At 39.2% G+C, this 25,431-nt stretch overlaps 1 protein-coding gene across 1 annotated transcript in view; it reads right to left on the minus strand.

Annotated features, from left to right (window-relative positions):
* Positions 1–25,431, minus strand: part of FAT4 (FAT atypical cadherin 4) — a 178,253-nt gene that overhangs the window by 124,491 nt on the left and 28,331 nt on the right. The gene's annotated exons all lie outside the window — the stretch shown is intronic.

The following is a 25,431-nucleotide window of genomic DNA, read 5'->3' on the forward strand; positions in this document are numbered from 1 at the left end:
GATGAACAAATGGCTCCTACATAGATCAAACCAGAACTTGCCTTGAAAACCAGGATGATTATATTGAGACTGCCATACATCTCATGAGAAGGGATAATTTATTAGAAATGTCATTAATGCTAGAAAGGCAGAAGGCAGCAGAAAGAGAGGAAGACCACATACTAGATTCATTTAAGGAAGCCACAGTCCTGAGCCTACAGGACCTGAGCAGAGCAGCTGAGGACAGGGGCTCTGGGAGGTTTCTTACTCATTGGGTTGCCATGAGTCAAAGGCAACTCAAAGGCTGCTAAAAACAATAACTGAGATTACAACAATAAGAATTTCACCTTTAGCAACACTATGCTTAGAATGCTCTCAGACAAAGGAAAAAAGTCAAGCAACAGATCTGGGAAAGAACAGTAACATACTTCTTTAAACAAAACTTTAAAAAGAAACAGAAAGTTTAGTTTGAGCACAATGTAAATGCCAACATGAAATGAAAAATGTTAACACAAAACTTTTGTGAGCAGTTTTATTAACTATTATATACTGTTGCAAATGATGTGCAGCAACACATGAATGAATAAATATGTTTAATATTAATGAAGCACAGTAGTTTTAATACTATACACTTAGTTTTGAATAATGAAACTTGTAAATAATGTTTTTAATACATTCCAAGTAGTTTCTGCAGGTGTAAAATAAGATTCTACAAATTATTGTCAAGGTTAGTCTTCTGTAATACATAAAAATAAATATATTTAACATCCCCTGGAAACTAACTTTTAACAAGCTTTCTGTTATGAAAGGGAATAGACTCAACAGGTTTCAACATCTTCATCAGATGTTGACCTGGAACTGATTTAAGAAAGGTGGGAAAGTCAGTTAAAAGTCAACCAACAGAAGTCATCCTGAAGTTCTTAAACTGAAAATAATGACACAAGTTATGTGCGATCTTTCTAAAATGTGCAGGAACTATGGTCTTTATTAGGCCCAAATTAATTCAGACAAAATTCTAATCAGCTGTGTTATAGTCAATCCTTCCACATTATTTGATGTGGCTAAAAACAGGAACTGTGAGGTAGCACTATGTCAAGAGAAATTAAGAATATTGGCTGGCATTTACAGTCATAGTTATGCATACATAATCAAAAGTTATATGTTCATACTTGTGCCATATTCACATTCCCTGTGTCATCACTGGCACAATCATAACTGCCCTCCCAATCCAAACCTACTTTACTGGGCATCAGACAAACTGACAGAAGGTCTGTTCTGCTGGTGATCTGGCAGTGGAGAGATGATGTTTCTACTCCCTCTCCAGCCAGTGTGCAACTGTCAAATTTATACCCATGAAGCCTGAATATTAAGGAAATAAGTGTGTCTGTATACAATAAAAAGCTGTGTACCTATATAAGGAGCACCAGCTTACCATCATTGTGGGCATGTGGGGCACCTACGTCAAAACAAAGCAGATAAGGCAATAATAATAATTAATAAGTAACCAGTGAATAGAGGGGGAAAAAACAAAAATTATGCATAACTATAGTACATGGTATGACATCATGTGATCGAAAATTGGTTTGCCCAAACACACTTTAGAATGAGGTCACATTTGGCGAATGGCAAAAACTGTAGGCAGTGTGGAAGACTAATGGGTGAAACAGATGGCCTTGATGGGGTGGCTTGGAGACGCCCCATTTAAGGCTGGATTGGGGCTGCAGCAACTGCATATCATGGCCCCAATCCAGCCAGCTTCTGTTCTAAATAGAAGTGGGGGAAAAATCTGCTCCTATTTGAGACTGAAAAATGCCTCCCCTTTGCTTCTAGAGCTTGCTCTTCATCAGCTCCAGGGTGTATGGTATCTAAATGTCATGCCCCCAAGTCACCCAGAAACCACCCAGCATGTAATTGCCACGGTCCCAAGCTGGCTTGAAGCTGGCTGAAGCTGCTGGTCTGTTGTGGCCATAAGACTGCATTGCTTTTAAATGTATTCATTTGTATCTTACCGAGAAATAATTTTCTTGAGCACTCAAGACTGATGTTCAGCATTTATACCTTAGTCAAAGTTTATGTAGTAAATACTTCAGCTTTTAGACCTTGATCGATCCACTCATCCCAGTATTACCTTCAAAAATAAGGGTGTTTTTTTTTGGGGGGGGGGGGGGCTTTACATGGAATGTATAAGCTACTTTAAAAAATCCTCAAAATTGTTTTTGTTTGCTCTTGCAATTACAAATACTTGAACCAGGCTATTTATACATGTTGGTCATTTTGCCCATTCTTAAATCCAGGTTTTACTAAATTAGAACAAATCTATGGAGATATTGTTGAAGAATTCCTAGAACTCAATTTATGCTAAGTCTTATTTTGAAACCGGGACCTTGATCATACTGTCAAATAGATGGAAAGAAAAGGAGATGCATTTTTTTCCTTAACAAGTTTTTGTAGTTACTGTATATGCATCTAATCTTAACTAGTGTGGTGTAGGGGTTTGGGTGCTGGACTAGAGATCTGTGAGACCTGGGTTTTAACCCCTGCTCAGGTAGGGAAATATTTTGAGTGGCCTTGAGCAAGTCCCACTTTCTCAGTCTCAAAGGAAGGTAACAGCACTTCCCTCCCCCTCCCACAGGAAATCTTGCAAAGAAAACTCTGTGATAGGTTAGACTTACAGCTGCCGTAAGTCAGAATTTTCTTAAAGGCACACAGCAACAGCATGAATTTAATATCTTAATTCTAAAATGTTATTATAAAAAGTATACAATATAGAACATTCTAACTACTGCACTAAACAATGACAGATAATATCTGGAAAATAATTACACTTCAATCCAAATATTTAGGGTGGGTTTCTACTGTGCCATTACATTTGTGTAACTTCCACACGTGTGTGTGTGTGTGTGTGTGTGTGTATCACCCTATCCCCAAAACTGGGACTCAGAGAAGCTTACAATATTAAAAAAATAGTACATACAATTAAAACATATAAAAGTGATACATTAACATAGAATTAAATTATTACCATATTAAAACAGGTTGCATGTTAGAATAATAAAATACAATTAAAAAAGATAAATGTGTTTAAAACACTTTAAAACAATACATTACGCCAGCCTGTTCTTTAAAAACTGTGTTTCAAATGCCTATCTGAACAGGAAGGTTTTAACCTGCCAGCGAAAGGAAAAGAAGATGGGGAACATTCTGCTCTCCTTGGGAAGGCAGTTCCAGAGTCTAGGGGCAGCCAACAAGAAGGATTCCTCTTGTGTCCCCACCAACTGTGCTTGTGAAGGGGGTGAGGCTGAGAGAAGGGCCTGTTCTGATGATCTCAAAGCCTGGGCCTGCTCTTACAGGGAGATAAAGTCTGCCAATTAGCCACTGCACAAACACTTTGGCCTTCTTGGCCTCCATGGACAGGCAATATCCCAAAATTGTTTGCACAAGTAGCTCTACTGCTTGTGAAAGATTATATGAGGAGTTATACTTTCTTAGACTTCACATACATTTTTAACTTTCAGCAACTTCAGGCATTTTAATGTGTCTTTACATTGGAGTTTATCACGCTACTTAGCTTCTGCCATGCTCCCATCGCCCCAGCGTCACCGATCTGCAACGGGAGCTTCCTGGTGGGATTGTGGATGGTGCTTTTAAAGGGGAACGCTTCCTTTTTTGTCATGGAAATATTCTCGTAATTGTTTTTAAAAGGGCCCTTTTTTAATAACGATTTGATCCGTTATTAAAAAAGGGCCCATGAGCACCAATAGGCATGTTTTTTGTGAAAGGGAATTCACGGAACTTCTTTATTTTGACTGGATGGACAACCCATGTGTTCCCTGCTACATTATTGGACAAGAGGTAAATTTAAACAGATCCATCATTATTTGAGTTCTGAGTCTCTCCTGATAAAGCAGCCTTGGCATGGATGCCAAAGGTCCACAATACTAAGAACATCCATCCTGCCTCAAGTACACTATATCAAATACAAACATTCAAATGTCTAAATTGCTTGGGTGTCTATTTCTGGGGATGAAACCCTATTTCACAACCATCATGCTAGGTTTGGTGTGAAACCCATGTCCTAGAGAACACATTTTGGAGATGTTTACACATTCCTGTTTGATAAACAAGTTTGCGTTACCCTTTCCTTGGTCTTTTCCCTTTGTTTGATCTGGCATTTATCAATGGCATTCTAAGACTTCAGGAAAGCAGAGAAAAGCACCACTTTTATGCTCACTGGAAAGACAGGTTGAAAGGGGAAAGTGCCAAGTTGGAATATAATATATCTAACATATTCATCATTCCCAAATACCCTCTGCTTCTACTATTTCCTACATGGATTTTTTTTTTTTTTTTTTTTTTTTGGGTGGGGGGGATTACACACTGAAGCATAAAATAGTGGCATCCCTCACTTATAGCTTGAAGTAATATTTCAAAGAGCTTTATCGCATTGGCTCCTTCCGTTCCGTTCTGAGCACGGAACGGAAGGAGCAGGGACGAGTGTGGAATGAGTGGGGGACGGATTTTACCACACGCACCCATCCCTCATTCGTTCCGTTCCCCCTCTCTTCCATTCTTAATCCGTTCCAGAGGGGGAAATTTTTGAGAACTGTTCTGAACAGTTCTCAAAAAGCGTTCCCTCTGGAATGGAATGGGCAGGGAAGAGAGGGGGAACGGAACGAGTGAGGGACGGGTATGTGCAGTAAAATCCGTCCCCCACTCGTTTCCGTTTCCTGCCGGGCCGAGAACCCGGTACGATAAAGTTCTTAGTTTACTATTACAGGTGTAGGACTCTGTCAAAAGGAGAAAGGCTATTTGTGGGCGGGGCTGGCATTGCAGGCTCCATCTTGTAAGGAAACAGACTCCTCCCTTAATGGTCTTCCCCACGTGCACAACAAACTTACTCAGGCATGTATGGTACAACGGTACCTTTAATAAGAAAATAGCTTTGTGTCCAGAAGATAGTAACTCAAAACATAAAGTCCCATCTTCAAGTCAGCCTTCCCAACGTCCCGCCGAGACAGGGCTTGCTTCCCAGAGCCTCCCTTTTTGATCCCACCAATTGTCCTCTAAGTCCTGAAGATCTCGGGTTGTCTCCTCCCCAGGACCAGCAAAAGTCCAGTCACTCTCCTCTTGAGGGTTCTGCTGTCTCCCCTCTCCTTGGCGCCTCTGTCTTGGGCATTGGGCCCTTCTTGGAAGAGGCACCGGCACTCCGTCCCTCCCTGGTCTCCTTAAACACTGTTCTTTCCCTTGCCCGACCAGCTCTTCCGCATCCATCCTCTCTCCCCACACGCCTCAGCCCTTCTCCTTTTAAATCTCTTCTAGCTCCTCCTCCTTCCTCCACTGGCTCCACCTCTGGGCTAACTTCCTCCTTCCCCTCAACCTCCACCACCTGGCTGCCCTTAGCCCCCTCAGCTCTATCCACCTGGGTGAGTACCTCACTACACTATTATATCATAATATTGATTATTAGCTAGGCAGAAAGTATTAATAGGATACAAGTGGGATCTAATATGTTCCTTAACAATTTGTTCCCAATGAGCCTGACATTGTACAGTTTTATATCTCTATGTGTAGAGATATTCAATGTACACATATGCACACAGAACAAATAACTGGATAGAGAACGACACATATAGAAACACAAACACTAAATAATACAACACAATCTGTCATTAATTTCACAATTAGTATAATTAATCATATGCAATTACCTTCCTTCCCTTCTTCACAGACATTAAACTGGATTCAGGCTTACTCACACTTAGAATCACTGAAATCAACAGGACTGAAATAAGGAAAGTACCTGGTTTAAGTATGAGCTGGCGAAGAAGTATCTCATTAATCATTTTTCCCCTTTTCCTGGGTAAAATGTTATTGGCAAATATAAAAAAATATTTATTCACACAGCCTGTAGCCCTTGTAAATGATCTCCCTGCCTTCCTTTGGGCTGCATGCTGTGCTGCATGAATATTTTAGTGGCCTTTGGTGTGTCAGGTATATCTCTCTTGAGGGAATTTTATATATATAACAGTTCTGCTCAGTTAACCTGCCCCTCTGAAGTCATTGGGATTTTGGGATGCTCACCACTCAATGAAAACAAAACAAAACAAAACCCAGCAACCTAAGACCTAAGAAAGTGACAAAAGAATGAAAAAATACAATGTCTGACTGTCATCTCTCAAATGATTGTTTGATTGTAGAACTTTGGTTTTATAGCAATCGCAAAACAAAGACTGCTACTTAGAGAGTTAATTGTTGAAGATTTTGTTTACATTTCTCTTCTGCAGCTAGGACAGATGGCATGTTTTAGGGGGAAAGGCTGTGTACCAAGAAGATGCTAACTGATGATTCCCAACACTTCTGTTCTGAAAAATCTCAATTTCTTTGTGTGTGAAGGTGAGGTGGGAAATATATTCAATTGGGATTCCTTTCAAGAGTGATTTAAATCAATGAAGTTGGTGTTATCAGCTGTAAAGAGGAAATAGTGCTGCAACAAAATAAATGTTCAATTATATTTCTCCTGTTTTGATAGCTGAAAAACAAATTTCTTAATTCATCCTAAATCTGATATACTTTCCATCTCCCCTTTAGGAAACCTCACTCATAAACATTGGAGATAATAACTAGGAATCGCTGTATTCAATGTCCTTTAGCAAAACAATACACAATTATTACCTGGGAAAATGGTTTTGCAATTTATAGCATATTTGTGATTTCAACTGTATGCACTACTGAGCAAGAACGCTTCAGTCAGTCACACTTTGTAGTGGTATCATTGCCTCAATTTTCACATTTTCAGTATGTGCAAGAAAATGCCTCTCTACATCACAGTTTATTATTAGACTGAAAAAACTCAATCAAACCTATTAATAATTCATTTTTAGGGCACAGCTGCAATTTTCTGTATTTCATTCTGAAGGTTTTTTTTAATATTTTAGAAAGTCAAGCATTAGAGAGTTGCAGTTTGGAAGGTCTCTGACATTTTGGACTTCCATTCCTGAGATTCTTTTGATGCAATAGTTTCACTAGTGTACTCTTAAAGACTTTTCAATAGAGAAATGTTTATGTACCAATATTTGGTAATATTTAGAATCTACAGAATATATTTGTACAACAACTAGTGTAATATAACACTTATGGAACTAAAAGCTTACTCATGCATTCAAAAATGCTTTCTTCCAAAGATACTGAGCAATCACAACTTACAGTGCCTGATAAACCTATGCATTTTAATACATGATGATGATGATGATGATGAGCAGTTCCGAGCCTCTCCAGAGCAGGTCCTGCTACAGAGAGGAGGAGGAGAGAGGTAGCTGGGCAGCCATTTTAAGTGGTGACTGTTTAAAAAAAAATTAAACTCTAGGGAGAGTGTGCTTGTTGTAGAGGGGGTGGAGCTTCAGTGAGTCACATCTGTGAGTCACTTGGGGGCGGAGCTAGCAGACTAGCTCTATATTACTCCTCCCAGAGCCGCACGCCTAACGGCGTGCGAAAATAAAAAAAATTTCAACCAAGGAGATCTACAGCAGAGAAGGAGTTGATTGAGCACCCTGCCAAAAATCGTTGAAACATCAGGGGCTTTAACATTGGTGTTTTCTGGAGCATCTTTTTTTTAGGAGGAAGCCCACAGTCCTATTCCAGTAATTTCATAAGACTTTTCAGTATGGACACTGACAGAACCAGGGCAGTCACCTGCAACACTTGTGGGATGCTTGTCTTCTTACCTACAGAAGTGGAGAACTTCACATGCCCCAAGTGCAAGTTGGTAGCCCTCTTGGAGGAGAAAGTGCAGCAGTTGGAGTCCAGAGTAGCTACACTTCAGCATATTAGGGAGCAGGAGGATTTCCTGGACACAACAGAACTAACAATCCTGGATGAGTACCACACAGAGGAAGTTGCTGGAGCAGAGGAGGTCACTTCACATACACAGGAGGCAGACAGCTGGAAGAATGTCACACAGAGAAGTAGGCCAAGAAGGGATTGTTCTGGGAGCTTGCAGCTAGAGAATCAATTCGAAGCTCTTTCCCTTATCAAGGAGGATGACGAAGAGCAGCATGGACAAACTTCAGGGACAGAGCAGGGGAGCCTGAGAGTCCCACCTGAGGGAACAGTCACTGCTAAGCCTCGGAGGAGGCGTGTGGTCGTAGTGGGGGACTCTTTGCTGAGGGGTACAGAAGCAGTGATTTGTAGGCCTGACAAAATGTCTCGAGAGGTGTGTTGTCTCCCAGGGGCAAAGATCCGTGATGTGACAGAGAGGCTGACAAGACTTTTTGGTCCATGTGGGAACCAATGATACTGCAAGACACAGCCTTCAGAACATCAGAAGGGATTACGAAGCACTTGGTAGGAAGCTGAAAGGAATGGATGCACAGGTTGTCATCTCGTCTCTTCTGCCAGTTGAAGGGCACGGTCCAGGAAGGGAGAGGAAAATAGTGGATGTGAACAACTGGCTTTGCAGATGGTGCTGCCGAGAATGATTTGGATTCTTCGATCATGGGCTGCGGTTCCATGAGGAGGGACTTCTTGCAACCGACGGGTTGCATCTCATGGAGAAATGTAAAGTACTGCACTTAGGGCGGAAAAATAAAATGCACAGATATAGGATGGGGGATACCTGGCTGACTGAAACTACACATGAAAGGGATCTGGGAGTCCAAGTGGACCACAAGTTGAACATGAGTGAACAGTGCGATGTGGCAGCTAAAAAGGCCAATGCAATTTTAGGCTGCATCAATAAAAGTATAGTGTCTAGATCAAGAGAAGTAATAGTGCCACTGTATTCTGCTCTGGTCAGGCCCCACCTGGAATATTGTGTTCAGTTCTGGGCCCTGACAGTAAGGGCTGTTCGACAGTGGAAAAAACTCCCTCGGAGTGTAGTGGAGTCTCCTTCCTTGGAGGTCTTCAAGCAGAGGTTAGATGGCCATCTGTCGGGGATGCTTTGATTTGGATTTCCTGCATGGCAGGGGGTTGGACTTGATGGACCTTGCGGTCTCTTCCAACTCTATGATTCTATGATGATGATGATGACGATGATCTTTAAAAAGGTGCATATATGTTCTCACTTTTGTTGTTGTGTGCCTTCGAGTAATTTTCAGCTTAAGTTGACTCTATCACAGGGTCTTCTTGGCAAGATTTGTTTGGGGGGAGGGTGTTGCCTTTTCGTTCATCTGCACTTTAGAATGACTTTAAATGGACACAGTTCTAAAATGGTCAGAAAAATTAAGGGCAAGGAGGCACTCAGCAAGAAAACTGTTCTGTAGGCTCATTGTTTCATATGAAAAGTTACCTCCCCCCCCCCCCATTACAAATAGGCTAATGTTAAAAGAGTTCATGCCCACAGGTGCCTGCTTGTGTTTTTTAAGAGAGATGCAGAAATATGGGCTTATAGCAATATAGCCATGCATGTTCAATAACACTTAGTGCTTACAATGAGCACTTAACAATGAGAAGATATGCTCTTGGGGTATGTTTCTAAAGCTTTCATTTTGGCACATGACAAATCTTCTGCAAACACATCTGTGACCCATTTTGGGCTATGCTATGAGGACTATAAACTGACTTCAGAACAAGAAAAAATATTCTATTAAAAAACCCAGTGCCCTGGGCTTAATGTCCAAGCAGCCCAAATAACAAGTCTTTGTGCTTTTACTATCATCCTTACTGCACATTTTCAGCCACCGATCATTTACTAATGTCAAAAGCTAGGCTAGGGATGAGGCAAAAAAGCAGAGAACTAGAACCAGAAGCTACACTTTTCCTATATGAGTCAGGCACTAAACTACAAGGACAAAAGTTTCAGGCTGCCATTCTATACACTTCTCTGGGAGTTAAGTCCTGAACCTACCTGGATTTCCTTTCCAGCAGGCATGCATAGGATTGCTTTGCACAGGATTGTTTCATAACAATGCACATAACAATAAAATCCTGTACATGTCTACTGAGATGTAAATTCTGCTGAGCTGGGTATTTTAGAACTGTAGCCTAATTCTAAAACTACTCATTAGATCATTGCTCAAGCATTAGTTCATTCTGTTATTTTCAAATTTTAAGAAGTCTAATAATTGGAAAGTTCATTGATTGTTTGAGAACATTATAACAATCAAACAATAACTCCCAATAACTGGTATCACTATGAAGACATCATAAAATACATGATCCAAAAAGGAATCCAGAAAGATCCCCCTCAAAAGTGAGTACAGTTCTTTGAATATACCCATAATGCCTCTCTACTTCAACGAGTAAATTATCATGTAGCATGTTCCATATACAATAGGCCCTTGGTACCTACTGGAGTTGGTTCCAGGACCACCTTGGATACCAAAATCAATGGATACCCTAGTCCCATTAGATACTGTGGCTTAGTAAAATAGTGTCCCTTACATTAAATGGCAAAATCAACATTTGCTTTGTGAAGTTTTATATTTAAAAATACTTTCAAACTGTGGATAGCTGAATTTGTGAATAATGAGTCCGTGGATATGGAGGATGGAATGCCAATGTTGTGATTGTTTGTGTGCCTTCAAATTATTTTTGATGTATAGTGACCCTAAAGAAAACCTGTCATGGGGTTGTCTTGGCAGGTTTACAGCAGATGACTTGCAAATGATGGTCAAACCTGAAATGGTAGGTTAACAATCACTGAATATATTGTTCTAAAATTTAGAGTCTAAATCCAATGGTTAGTTCCATCTAAAGTAGTTCTGTAGACTCAAAGAGAACATGGCAAATCAGTATTTATCTAAGTTGCACTGATTCAGTGGATCTGTTCTAGTTGGGACTATGAGTTGAATTTAAGACATAGTATTAAGGCATGTAAAACAAACAAAAAGAAGAGAAACAGGACCTGAATGCACACAACTGTTAGTTTTAGTCCCATTAATCATAGTTTATTTGATGAAGATAATTAAAAAGTCTTGAATACTCAAATGCAGAAGCCTTTTAGCACAAAGGTGTATTCACTACCATACCTTCTAACTTAGCTAAATGATTAATTTCTTAGTCAATCTCTTCCACTCAGTAAAATAATCTCAAAAATCTTATGAAATATGCAAGAATCACAATTTGGGATTGTAGTTCTATACTTTCCTTTTGTTTGTTGAGAATACAGCTTCTCCTAGAAGCAGATATTCCTTCAAAACCTGAGAGTCACAGAGTAAGAAGATTTAAAACCAGACATACCACAGCTGTGGACAGATTACCTTCACTTATTGGCTTTCTCACAGGAAAAAGTGAAAAGTGGACAAAGTTCTCTGCTATAATAAATGAGCTTCATTTATTAGTCACTAATCTATATCTTCCTGAAATTCATTAATCCATCATTCCTACAGCTCACACATTTCTGTTGTTTATACGATGCAATTTGCTGATGTGCAGTTTCAGAGTTAATGCATTCCACTTTATTTGTATAGAGGAAGTCCCTGCTTATCTGACTAGTTAGGGACTGTAGGACTATCAGAAAGTGGAATTGGTTGAAAAGTGTAACCCAGGATTTGTAACTTGCAACTGCATTTGTCCACTGAAAATATAAATAACACACTATATATCACTTTAGAATGTGTGGAAAAGCTAAACTCTTCCCCCCCAAATACATACACAGGTTTATACAAGTGGTCCAAAAAGAGCCTTATAAGCAAGAACTGAGAACTGATGAAAGAATAGAACCAACATCAAATTAATTGAACTTGTTTGTAATTTGCAGGCACTGAAAGATCGAGTTGTCAGATAGTGAGGTGTCAAAGGGTGATGGATGCCTATAATTATTTTAAAACAATGTCATATAAATTACAGAAATACTTTAAACACTGACAAGTGACGTGTTTAATTGGGAATGTATATGATAAATCTCCCCCCCCCCCATGAGAATATGTCATGCAGGGACATGGCAGAGGGCCCCCTCTGCTGTGGTGCACTGTTTATAGAATGTCTGGAGGCCATGGTGGATCCAGTCCTCCTGGACATTAAAATTAAAGCTTGACTTTTGGGGCCTTATTTTACTACCTTTAAAATGAACATCTACATGGTTTCCACTGTTCTGGTCATTTCTGCTGTTTTAACCTGGTGATTTATTTAATAGGCTACCCCAGAATGGGACCCAAGGCAGTTCCCATAAGGAATCAATTAAAAACTGATAATAAAATATTAAAAACAATTAAATCACCATATTAAAATATTAAAAAAATATTAAAAGCATATAAGAAACCCAAGAATCCTCCCTCTGAGAGTCCTGGCAGTGCAGTGGTTAAATGCTGGTACTGCAGCCACAAGATTGTAAGTACGATCCTAGAAGAGGCTCCAAGGTCCACTCAGCCTTCCATCTTTTCACAGGTCAGTAAAATGAGTACCCAGCCTGTTGGGGGCAATTGGCTTACATATTATATACCACTTAGGGAGTGCTACTTCACTTATAAGTGGTATAGAAATGTGTTTGCAAAAGGAGAACCAGAAAGAAGCCAGCCTACTACTGTGGAAGGGAATTCTAGAGGGTGGGAACAGCCACTGAGCAGGCTCTCTCGCATATTCTCACCAGCTGATAAACTTTTAATTGTTTTTTTGAAATAATATACTGCCATGAGATCTCACAAGAGAGAAGAAGTTAAGATATTTTAATAAATAAAATAAATATGAAATAGATTACTTTTGAACAATACATAGATCAAACAGATTACTTATGAGCAATATAAATTTTATGGGACCCAATCCAAATTGGGTTCTCACTGGACGTAATTATTTTATTTCACAGGTTCCACAAATGCAGGCTACAACACAATGTTCCTTATACTGAAACAGGTAATTGTTCCTTCTAAATCAGCACTGTCAGCTCTGACAGGCAGCAATGCTTATTTGGCTCTATTTTTGTCAGCATTCACCTCCTGAGGTCCTTTTTAAAGAATGTGAACATATTAGTATAATGAATATATGTAAATGTAAAATACCAAGCAGAAATAAATTCCTTTCTAGACCTCCCTGGAACTTTACTGTTAATATTGTAAACTTAAATAAAAATACAAAATCTTTGAGATGTGAAACTATAGGATGGAACAGGCAAGCATGAAAGAGCAGCCTGAGTCCATTCCAGCTGGATGTGGGTCGGAACCTTGCTTTTTGCACAAGCCACTCCCAAGGCAGCATGTGAGGCAGGGGCCAACCAGCGCCACCAGCTTGTTTTTGCTCTGGTCCTAAGGAGCGTGGTTTTGGCATGGCTTCCGATTGCTTTGGAGAAATGTGTCATTTAATCAGCATGCCTCCAATTGGCCAGAAGCTGTTTCATTTGGCCTGCCTGTTTGGGCCCCATGACAAAAGTTAAAGAAACTCATTTAAATATGGTATATGTAAGTAATGCATTTTAAATAGTATAACGATCTTTGACCTGAAATTGAAAGTAGTTTATTTACACAAGGCAATGCTGATGAACTCCTTTGACCTTACAGTAGAAGAAATCTCCTCCATCTGCTCAAGATTTATGATGTGAGGGATTTTCCTGAACAGGAAATGTGTCTATTTAAGTGCAGGCTTTTGGATAGCTGGATATCATGCTAAAATAAATAATGGCATTTCTGCTAATAATACTATATTGTAGCAGTGAAAATTTAACACACAACATTATCTGGCTAATTCCTTTTTAAAAGCAATTTTCTTGCAGGTCACACAATGCACAAAAGTTGTAGGTAGACAAATGAATCCATGGATGGATGGATGATAGATAGATGATAGATAGATAGATAGATAGATAGATAGATAGATAGATAGATAGATAGATAATAGAATCTATGAGTAAGTTTCAACAATACGATTTTGTTTTCCCCATTTGCTGTATACTCCTTTTTATTGGAAACTTTTTTTAAAAAATGAAGTGATCCATATTTAAATTCTGGCCATGTTTTCAAAAGTCTGCACTTGAAATTTAAACCCAGAATGTGCTGTTAATACCAGGAGTGCATTAATCATTGTACAACATACAACATCATTGAGCAGAGTCTTTATCAAACTGGGTCCCGTTTTTAACCACAACAGAACCTCTCTGTCATCCCTTCTGCTTCTTGTACTGGATTTCTTTGATACACTCATCTCTCACATACATTCGCATACACACATTGGTTTATCACAAGAGCAATGGTAGTGATTTTCTTCCAGTTTGTGAGGAGTTTTAAAAAATTTAACTGCATCAATATCTCTCCTCAGTGTATCATATTGGGTAGTATAAGACAGACCCATTTGGTTTAGAAATCCAGGTCTGTATTTGATCTCAGTTAATATAACACTTCTGCTTAGCACTGGTGATCTTTAAGAAAGGGAGGATTTCTTGTTTTCTAGTTGAAATAACGGATCTCTTTCCTAAGAAAACTCCTCTGTTCTAACAGGAAAATGAAGATTAAAACTAATCTCTGCCTCTAATTTTTCATTGGCCTTCTAAAATCCTACACTATAGGACGTACTGTAACCAAATACTCCCTTGTTCTTTTTCTGTTCTGTCTCTGATACATTTCTTCTAAAACTTTTTAACACACAACATGAGGAAAGAAGTCTATCATTCTCTATATTAACCAGAAAAATGGGTGTGTGGATACACACATATATTCATATGAAGGCACCCAGATCAGTTCAGAAATTATTTATGGCAGCAGTGAACTTTTCATCTTACAGTTACAAAACTGGTGTTATTTAAAAACACACATACACATCAACAATGAAGAGTTTTGTCAATGCTGGACATTCACAACGTGAGATCATCATAAGGATGAACTTCACCCCTTTCTAATAAGCACCCCCAAAACCTGTTCCAAAGGATTAGAAAATCTTCCAGAGCACATTTTCAGCACTGAGGAGGAGGAGAAGAAGGAGAAGAAGGAGAAGTAGAAAATAACCCAAAATACTACTGCAAGCATCACACTGAATATAGGTCTTAATAGTCTGTGTTCATATATTTCTGGAGGGAGGGGAATAAAAATATAAAACAATGCAACAAACAAGGATTCAACAATAACATTATTCCATCATTTGGCATCTTTATTATTTCAGTGTGATACTTTTAGATCTGCCTCCATCTTTTTAAAATAAACATACATTAATTCTACTGACTGGTTTCATTGAAAGTACACTGGCTAATATCTTGGCCTGTAAATAGATAAGGCCAAGCTATAAGAACATATGTAAATATAATGTAGGATATAAGCTAAGGTCAAAATGTGAAATGTAAAGAGGGCAACTAGATAAGTAGGAAGAAGATAATACATGAGATCAGAAAAAGAAGAAACGACTCAAGTGGTAGGAAGTCTAGGATGAATGTTATATGTGTTTTAGAAGAAATAATGTTATGTTTCTGTTGTCATTTGTCATGAGTATACGTAGCATATTGGTTTGTGTATATGTCTATAGATGTGTGTTTACACTATGTTCTGTGTAAAATGTAAAAAATAAATTAAAAAAAAAGAAAAGAAAATACACTAGCTAAAAGAAGGGGGGAAACATGCTCCTCTTCAACACACACACATTTTTGCTCTGCTGGTATGAGCCAAACAGACCTTTGGCTCTCACATCAGTGATCTACAAAATAGTGGTCTGTTTTGCTGCCCACTCTGATTTTCTACAAATCTCAAGGCTTATTGATTTTTAACCACAAAATCTACTGCCAGAATAAGTCACTTTGTATTATGCTGCACCATTCCTGTTCTTTGTAATTTTAGTCAGAATATCCCTCTTGTAATTTGAACACATGGGGGAGGTCATCCTTTATTGGAACAGATGACAAATTTGCTTTATCTTCTACATGACAGTTTTTAAAAAACTTGGACACTGCTATCATTTCACTTCTCAACTGTTTGCTCTTCAGACTAAAGACATATAGGGGGCTGCCTGCTTGGGCCAAAAGGCTTGTGATCCCCCCAGTCTTGTCATGTCCTATTCAGATGATGCAGACCAATACCCTTGGGCCAGGATCAGGCAGACTGGATGCTGATGCCAGTCTGCTCCTGGTGGAAAGGGGCCTTAGTGTAGGCCAAAAATATATATGCCATTTTTAGGATACTCCTCAGCAACAGCCACCAGACCGGATGGCTCCACACACACTTACCTTCTTCTGCCATCATGTCTACTGAGAAGACCCCATCACAGCACCTGAAGTGGGAACAAGGGCATCTGGCCACAGAGGTTCAGCCAGGTGCCCCATTTCCATGTGAGATGTGGTGACAAGGGTCTCCTCTTAGAGTGATGATGGAGGAAGGTAAGGGAGCGCAGACCATGACACAGTGGTAGGCGGGCACATAAACACCCACCAATCCCTATGCTGGCCTGGAATCCAACCTCGGATAAGACCCGTGTCAGGCTTAGCCCATGCTATCCTGGTCCATCTGCTCAACCTCTTAGTTTCTTAACCATTCCTTCTAGGGTCTAAATTAGGCACCCTTCACTGTCTTTGTCGGTCCTCTCCTACTGATATTTTTCTTAAACTCCACATGTAGTGTGAATAAAGCAAGACAGAACTGTACTATAGGAGATGGTGGCTGGAGGGTTATGAATCAACTCTTGAGTTTTAGCTCTTTAATGGAGCTATTTGTGGAATAAGATTAAGCACCTTGGATAGCTCCTTTAAAATCTGAACCAATCCAGCTGCCTCTCTTCCCTTCACCTGGACACAATACTGATAGTTGTATCATTTTTGGGGGGTTTCTGTATTACACTGTTGATTCATTTTTAGCCTGTAGTTTTTCCAAGATTCTTACATCCCTTTCAGATATATTGTGTCCAAGCCAGAAGTTGCCTTTCTTACATTTGTGCATCCAGTTTCACCCCCTCACATATAGAACTTAATATTTAACCTTAAATTGGCTGAGCTCTCCAACACACAAAATAATCTGGAATCTTCTTCTAGATTATCTATGGCCTGTTACAGACAGGCCTAAAAGTACACGCTCTGCGCGTGCTACGGTTAAAAAGGAGTGTCCTTTCCGGACATTCCCAACCCTAGCACGCATGGAGCGTGCACAAAATGGCAGCGGCTGTTCCACATGGCCACCGCCATTATGACGTCACAACCGTGCCACCTCCAAACAAGGTGCCGCGGACGTGACGTCCTTGCACCGCGTGAGGGCGCTTAGAGCACCCTTTACGCGGCGTAAGAAGGAGCTCCGAAATGGAGCTCCTTCTGGAGTTTGCATCGCTGGCGTAGCCTTCAGATGGCTGCGCCAGCGATGCACAGGAGAAAGGGGCCAAGCGGTCCCTTTCTCCTCCTCCCCGCTGCCACGGGGTGTCCTTGGGGCTTGAAGCTCCAAGGACACCCCTTTCCAGGCCACGGGGAAGTGGCCTTTTGCCACTTCCCCGTGGCCTGGAAAGCGGCGGATCGGGGCCTCGGAGGCTGCCGATCTGGCAGCTGAGGCCCCAATACAGCGGGGAAAGGGACGGGTGCAGGCCGCCCCAAACGGGCGGTCTGTAACCCGCCTATGCTTCCCAATTTTATGTCAACTGCAAATCTGAGAAAACATTCCCTCCAATCCTCCAAAAAAGTAATATATACAAACATTAAAAACATTTGAGTGGAACATACTAGAATCCTGCATTGGTCTCTTGGTGAGTAATCTTAGGGTATGTTACATCAGCCAGCACCAAATCTGCCTAATCATCAAAATCATCAACTTTGCAGACTGAATATCATTTTCATTTTCCAATGGAGACAAAAAGCAGCTAAGCCTTTCCATCTTTTCTCTGTCATTCACTAGTATTTATTATCTTTTTCAAGCAATTAACCTACTTCTTCCTGGTCCTTATTATGACCAGAAATGAAAAACTTCCTATCATTTTTAAAAGGTTTAGCCTGACTAAATTTCTACAAATGTTTGATATCTTGGTGTAGTCTTCATTGGTGATCTGTTCCTCCTTGCATTTCCTCTACAACTTCTTCTGCAATCTCAGCTCATCAGCCACCATCTTGGTGAATGGCTAAACTGATTCATCAGTAGTATCTTGGTACCATTGCCAATGACTCCAGAAAAATGGAATATAACTTTATCCCATTTTTCTGGAGTCTTTGCCAATGGTACTTTCATTAAAAACAAAACAACTCCTCTTATCCATTGTGAGAACTCTCTAATATTCTGGGTAGAAGGAGAAAGGCTGTATTGCAGGCAGAGTGATGGGCAGACAAGACAGCATGATGTATGGACAGTATGGAAAACAATTGTGTTTCACCTCTGATTTGCATCATCCTGACCATCTCTCCATGGTTAAGAGGATGGATAGATAGATCCATCGATGTTACTATTACTGTAGAAAAATATATAGTAAACAGAACACCAACGATATGGTATGCACAAAATACATGATGCAGATCTCCAACAAAAGTAAGACTTTTATTTACTGCATTTGGCTTGTTTTAACTAAACAACGCAGTTTCTCCTGTATGGTTTTTTAACACCTTTTCCTGATGAAAATGCCACTGAGGCTTCAAAGACTTGCATCGTGTGTTTTTTTGCAAAAGTTTCACTGTTTTGTGGATTATGGATGTTATTGTACTTTGCTGTATGGCCAGCATGGCTCCCCTGACTATGTTAATTAGGACCTGAGTATTTTTTACTTTGCATAACTCTTTTTCCCCCCTGTCTGACTTCCTAAGCTTATCTATTGTTATTACTGGCTACTCATGAGAAATTCTGAACTACAAAGATAGAGAATCAAATGAAAATAAGCATATTAAAAGCAAGGATGTCAGACATCCTTTTTTTTTTTTTTAGCTCAACTCAAGGTAATTTTACAGCTGGCTTCTGCGGCATTTCTGAATGTTTGTACTTTCACTGGATTACCCCTATTCCTTGCAGCATTTTTTCTTCTTCTAACCTAAATCACAACACATTGACAAATAAGAACCATTATGCAGCTATGGAGGAAACCTAGAAGTTCCTCTTCAAAAAGTTTCTGCAAGTACATGACAATATTAGAGTTGCCAGCCATCATAAACTAAAGAAGCAGTTCAGAAAAAGACAAAGAACAGAAAGATAAATAGAGACTTCACAAGGTTATAAAAAAAAAGGTCTGCCCAGTTAAGCTAATGTATCTCAACTACGGTACATCTTGAAACATCTTGAGGACATTCTTTTGTTGTACAATTTTTATACAATACACAATACTTGGGCACACGATTTAATGCAAATTCTTCATCAGTTAGCAATGCTTTGAGTCCCTTAATGCCCAAAACTATTTATGTTTACATACTTAAATATAAGTTCCACAGTGTTCCTGAAAAAAACAAACGGTTAGCCCTGGAATTGCAAGTACCCCCCCCCCCCCCCCATTCTAAAAGACCTACCATATTACCACTCATATAGTGCGGCTATTCTGCTTTTACTTCAGTGGCTGTCTCTTGTTGCCTCTTGAGATTTGTAGTTCAATGACATATAAGAGCTCTCTGGATGAGAATTCTAAATACCCCTCCTTAAATTGCAAATCCCAGAATGCAACAGGAGGCAGCCACAGCAGTAAAAGTGGAATACCAGCATGGTGAGCATGTAGTGCAGTAATCTAGCTATATATATGAAACTTAAATTTCCTATAATAAATTTCCTATGAGCATAAATTTTGTGATACTGTGGCTGGCAGACATGGCGATATGTGCTGCAATCTGTTTTCCTTTACACTAGGAGAATTATGTTGAGTAAGTCATGGTGTCAGGAGTGGAAGGTTAAGAGGGGGCACATGTATGAAATGAGTATGGTATTGGGGAAAGAGGATGCTGGGAGCCAGAGGATTCTGTCTGTTTTCCATCACAACCACTGTGTAATGTTAGGGAAAGTGAAACCAAAAAGATTACGGTCATACTTATACAGTTTATTTTGATGTAGAAGACAAAAGTGTTCAAGCTAAGGGTTAAATCCAGTTTCTGGATTTAGAAACAGAGCCTCTAAAACAATGGGATTTATATGATTTATCATGTAATTGATGCGATGGATCTACTCTAGTTGGGACAGCAGTAGGGTTTAGGCCAATGGCTACAGCTTTAAATCCACTTACTAAGGAATGAGCACACTGACTACAATGGAAATTAGTTTCAAATATGCTCATGTGGATTGTTGTAGGTAATCATGGGATGGTGCAGCAAGATTTTGGAATTAGTTGCATTTTCTAAGGAAAGTCTGAGTAGCATGTCCCTCAAATAATGCTGCTATTAGCTAAGCCTCTTTCAGGGTGACACTCCAATGTAATTATTCCTTGCCCTCAAAGGATCCAATTAAAAGAAGAAAAAATATTCAAAATTAGTTTAATCGGTTAATTATTAATAATCAAGTGATTAATAATTTAACATCTTTTGTTTAATTAGATTATTTAATTTAGGTGCAGGCTTTTACTGTGTAAGCAGAGAAGCTTCTTAATGGGCTATTTTATTGATCTTTTAAAACTTTTCTATTTTAAATGATTTCATACTTTTTTGTGTGGGTTATTTTAAGTATTTTTAAATTTTATTGTTAAGATGTTTTAATTTACTATCTCTGGGAGTTGCCTTGGGTCCCACTCTGGGAGAAATGTGGCAAATAAATAAATAAATAAATGTGTGTGTGTGTGTAATTATTAAGTCACATTTACCTCTTTGTTTATTCTTTCTAATGTTAGTCAAGTTATATATCCTCTTTCTAAAAAGTACCTGTGAAAAGACTGAGGAGTTGTGAGGTTTGTAAGGGGATACAAAGCCTTTCACTTTGAGGTCATCTTTTCAAATCCTGTTCAGGTCATTACTCACAGAAGGCTGTTACAACCTGACAACAGAAATGTGACCCTGGCAACTGGAGGTATCACCCATGTTGCTGGCAAATATATGGCTTTCAACCAAATAAAGGCTACAACAAAGTAACACAGCAAGAACTGCCACCCACATCTGAAACAAATCTCAGAAACAGAAAATTAAAAGAAAAAGAAAGAGATGTTATAAAAATTATGTCAGTTACACAAAACATGCAATTAGATGTTCTATAATCAATAAGAAATTGCACACACATACTCTACAACCAGCAACAACAGTGACAGTAATGTATTGTCTTGGAGATAATTGGAATACAGTAAAAGAAGAATGATTATAGAGCAATGACCTTTCAATGCAAATCTCTCCCTTAATTTGTCATTGTATATAAACAAATGTTTTTCCCATCACAGTGCTGATATGTTAGGTGGAAATTCCCTGTATTTTGCCTATAGCAATTAAATAACAGCAACCACTTTGTTTTTACTTTGAGAACAAAAGTATACAGAATCTACAGTATAAAAGAATAGTTATCCAACTACCATACCAACTGAAAGCATGCATGTAGATGAAAAATCCTTTTGATTACAGTGAAAATTAATTTTGTGTGTATTAAAGATTAAAGCTGAAAGCTCAATTAATCCCATAAATCACAAATATAACCCTTCTGCTGCTTGTGGATGGCACCTCTCAAGATGCTTCCTGCATCATTTAATTCTAAACAAAAAGTGATAATAGTGTCTACATAAAGGGTACTACAGTACAAGCAGGAACTCTACATAGCAGTTTACTCTAACAATTCCCTGCAGTGCTGTAGTAGTACATTTAAAAGTGCAGATGTTTCTCATCACAATCACATTCCCAAGAAGAATCCAAAAATGCAAACAATGGTGTTTATCTCTCTCAGAGGTGGGCAACTTCAGTGGCTCTAGCTGTCAATTTTCTACTCCTTGGACCCTCCAAGAGTCAGCCACACTGCCAAATATATCTTTAAAAACAAAACCTAAAAAAATCCCCAACCAGAAGTGGATGGAATTTCACTTATGATTTTGAAAAAAAATTGAAAACATTTTTTGAATTTGTCAAGATTCTCCATTTTCATTATTTTTGTTTTCTTTACATTCAGCAATAGGCCTGCCTTTGCACTTTCTTCCTTGATTTTTCTTAGTAACTGTTTCAGGTCTGAGAGGTTTTTTGCTAGTATTATGGTGTCAATGGTGGGATACAGACCGTTCAAAAAGGACGGTCTCCTGGCGCCTTGCTTTGCTACACAAGGAAGCCACAGCAGACAAAACCTGTAGGCTACATGGGGTGCCACCATTGTTATGGTGCCACACTGTACTAGGATCTGGAACCATGCAGTTGCCGTGCGGTCCCTTAGCCCTAGTAGGGCACCAGCACAGCGCTTTAGCACCATGTGTACCACGCCTTAGACTAAGGGGCCCAACAGACCACCCCTAAGAGGTGGCTCCATGTCACCCCTTTCCTTGCCAGATCAGGGCCACAGCAACCACACACTGTGGCTCTGATGTGGCCTTTCCATGGCACAAAAAGAAGCCACAAAAAGCGGCTCCTTTTTGTGCCACAGAAAGGGTGTCCTAGCCGCTGCGGCAGTGGCTTTTCAGCCCTCCTTTGACACAGCATGTTTAAAAGCTGCACCAGTGGAGCACTGTGACGCCCCCTGCAATGCAGTTAGGTGTGCGGTGTGATGCCGGTGTGGGGCCAGTGTGTGTATGCCACACCCCCATGCCACCCCTATGCCAGAGTATAACGCTGGTCTATACAGGCTCTAAGACTGATGCATCTGATGAAGTAGAACTAGCTATGAAAATTCACGCTATCAACCTCTTTCAGTTTGTTTCAAAGGTGCTGCAAGGCCCCTCTGCAGGAATAAACAAGTTGTTTTATGTTTAGGTTTCCCTAAAGCTGCTTCAGCTAAGATTTGAAGTGCATTCATATTGTATCAGGGACACTGGTGGTGAGTATTTTCAAAAAGACGTAGATTGCCTCATTTTCTCTGCTATGGAATTAACGTGCAAAAATTTATCCTTCATCACAGTGAGGGGGAAAAAGGCAAATCTCTCAGCCACTCTTTACTGCTGAAGAGGCTTTTTATAGTTCATGGACCACATAAAAGTGGGATTGGGTTCAGCTTTATTATTTTTGTCATAAATAGCTCAAAACAACATTGATGTGCATAAAATCTTTCAATATGTTACCTCAAATACTGACATATTACGTTCTCAGTCATAAAGAACCATTAAAACATCCAGGAGCTCATTATTTGCTGTCGCTGCTAGATAAAAGGGACAGTGGTTGAACTAAATAATGGCATGCACCACTTTGCTTGAAACAAATTATTAGGTTGCACAGAAATGAGGCCACCCTAGCAGTCCATGTGAGCAATAAGGCAGCTGCCACCTTGGCCTTTGAAATAATTCAAAGAGAGTTACAATGACAAGGCAGCTTTTATCAGCTCCACACTCATACTCACTGAAGAAAACAGTGTGGATATACAGCTGACAAAAACTCCAACACACATTCAAAACAGCAGGACAGCTACTTTCAAAGAATTACTCTGTCAATCAGGGTATGCAGCTGTGGTGCAGATAGCTTTTTAACATGTCAGAGCTACTTAGGTACTCCAATCATTGTCAGGTTTACCTTAAATTCATACTGATATGTTAGGAAATGTAAAAGTCTCTTCACTTTTATGGGAACACTTATCTGTACTTCTTTTGTTTTCTCACTATAAATGAAAAAATATAGCAGTTTCCTACCTAATCATTTGCAGGGTGAAGCATTTAAGTCAGCATCATGAATAGTAGTATAAACAAGATTGGATTTTCTTCATTTTAGCTATCTCTTGCAAAATTCACTTAATATGAGACCGACTGCACTGTAATTGACAGTTATACATTCATCAACAACAATACATAACATGTAAGGACACCTGAAGGCCTGATAAACTTTCTGAACCTGAGATATGGCTGATCATTCTGAGAGACTACCACAACCTTTATATCCTATCTTTTGCACTGGCTTCTGACTAAAAGCTTTAATCCTGTGACAAGTATATTTTTAATCATGGGTTTTAACTACGCAGTCTTGATTAGTTAATATGATTAGAGTCTACAATCCCACTCTTATCTATTCATACAGAAACCACATTGACTTCAATCATATGTATGTATACTCTTAGTAGACAGAAGGAAATGTAGCTTTAAAAAAAATCAACCAAGAAAAAAAGAAAAGTGAAAATATATAGTTGATAGCCTATAATAAAGCTGTTCAATTTGATTTCTGTGCCATAAGACTTAATCTAATTATGAATTGTTTCATTCTTGCAGTCTAACCCTACATGTACTGTAACTCTTGATTTTCCTGTCAATTTTAGAAGACCTCATATTACACAGAATACAACTTCTGTTTAATACTACTCAGTACCCAAAGCAAGTAGCAAGGGCCTATTTCTTAATGTCAATAAGGAATTAGCTGTAATTTTTTTAAGTCCTTTTAAATTTTACTGTTATATCAGGACCTTGAAATGCCACAGTACCTATACATGATGGCTTGAGTAGAGAGTAGAAAGAAGACTCATTTATACTTTAAAAATGCTCATTTTTTTCTTTCTTAAGATTAACAATGTGTCACCCTATAAATCAGATAAACAAAGATAATCTCTCAGGCAGTGTCAAGATTACTGATAAAACCAATTCTGTTTTGCAATGCTTTGTTGTGACAAATTGATCCAGACACTGCAGAGCCAAGATAAAAGAGTACTGACTGATCTCTTATGTAGTACATAAGCTTATGGGATAAATGTCTTAGGTCTGTGTATAGATTGTATATTTGTCAAGTCCCTCTATTAGGAGATAGGTGGGATATTATTATTATTATTATTATTAAATTTTCATAAAGACATTGTATAAATAAAAACAGTAAATGAAAGTCCGTGTTCTAATGTAACTATTTTCACACACTGAAATTCACTCCAAAGTGACTTACATGACTTTGGCCATGTCCGCACAGATAAGGAAACCCAGCTTACCAATACCTGTCCCCACAACAAGCACCATCCACATACTTCCCTCTCCAGGCTCCAGTCCCATTAAAACACAGTATGTTCAAGAAGCACTGCACAAATTTGAAAGTGATAGTGTCCTGATGGGAGTTGGAATTGCTGGATGGGAACAGGTCATCCTCCGCCTGTCCGCTGATGCTCCTCCCCCATCTCCGCACCAGCACTTAGTCTGCACACTCTTGGAGATTCTCCAGAGTTTCTGGCATGATTCAAAGCAAATGAGAATTCTTTTTACTCAAAAGAATTGCTCTGGAATGCAGATTGGACCCTTGTTTTGCCCTTTTTGGTCCTGTGTGTCAATTAAACAGGTCCGTGTGACTGCACTTCTTTTCCTCTGTGCAGACACAGTCTCTACCATGACAATATAATAACAATGAAAGGACCAATCCTATGTATTCATAGGCAAGAAAGAAAAATGCCAGAGCACATTTTAATGCAAATCTGAATTATGAAAAGTCAGAAGGCTTTATCGTTTTCTTTGCATGTGGCAGATCAATTCACTCACTTTAGTGGAAATGGTAAAAGTCCAAAGTAATGTCAAGTGCAGACAGCTTAGGTAAGAATGAAGAAGAAGAAGAAAGTGACTTCAGTCTATAAATGCCAAGTTTTGTATGCATAAAGGTGAAAAAAAGCTTTATTTACAAATGTAAGCATAGCG

This window comes from Sceloporus occidentalis, unplaced genomic scaffold, assembly GCF_023333645.1.
Source record: "Sceloporus occidentalis isolate IW3139 unplaced genomic scaffold, rSceOcc1.0.p SCAF_5, whole genome shotgun sequence".
NCBI classification, from domain to species: domain Eukaryota; kingdom Metazoa; phylum Chordata; class Lepidosauria; order Squamata; family Phrynosomatidae; genus Sceloporus; species Sceloporus occidentalis.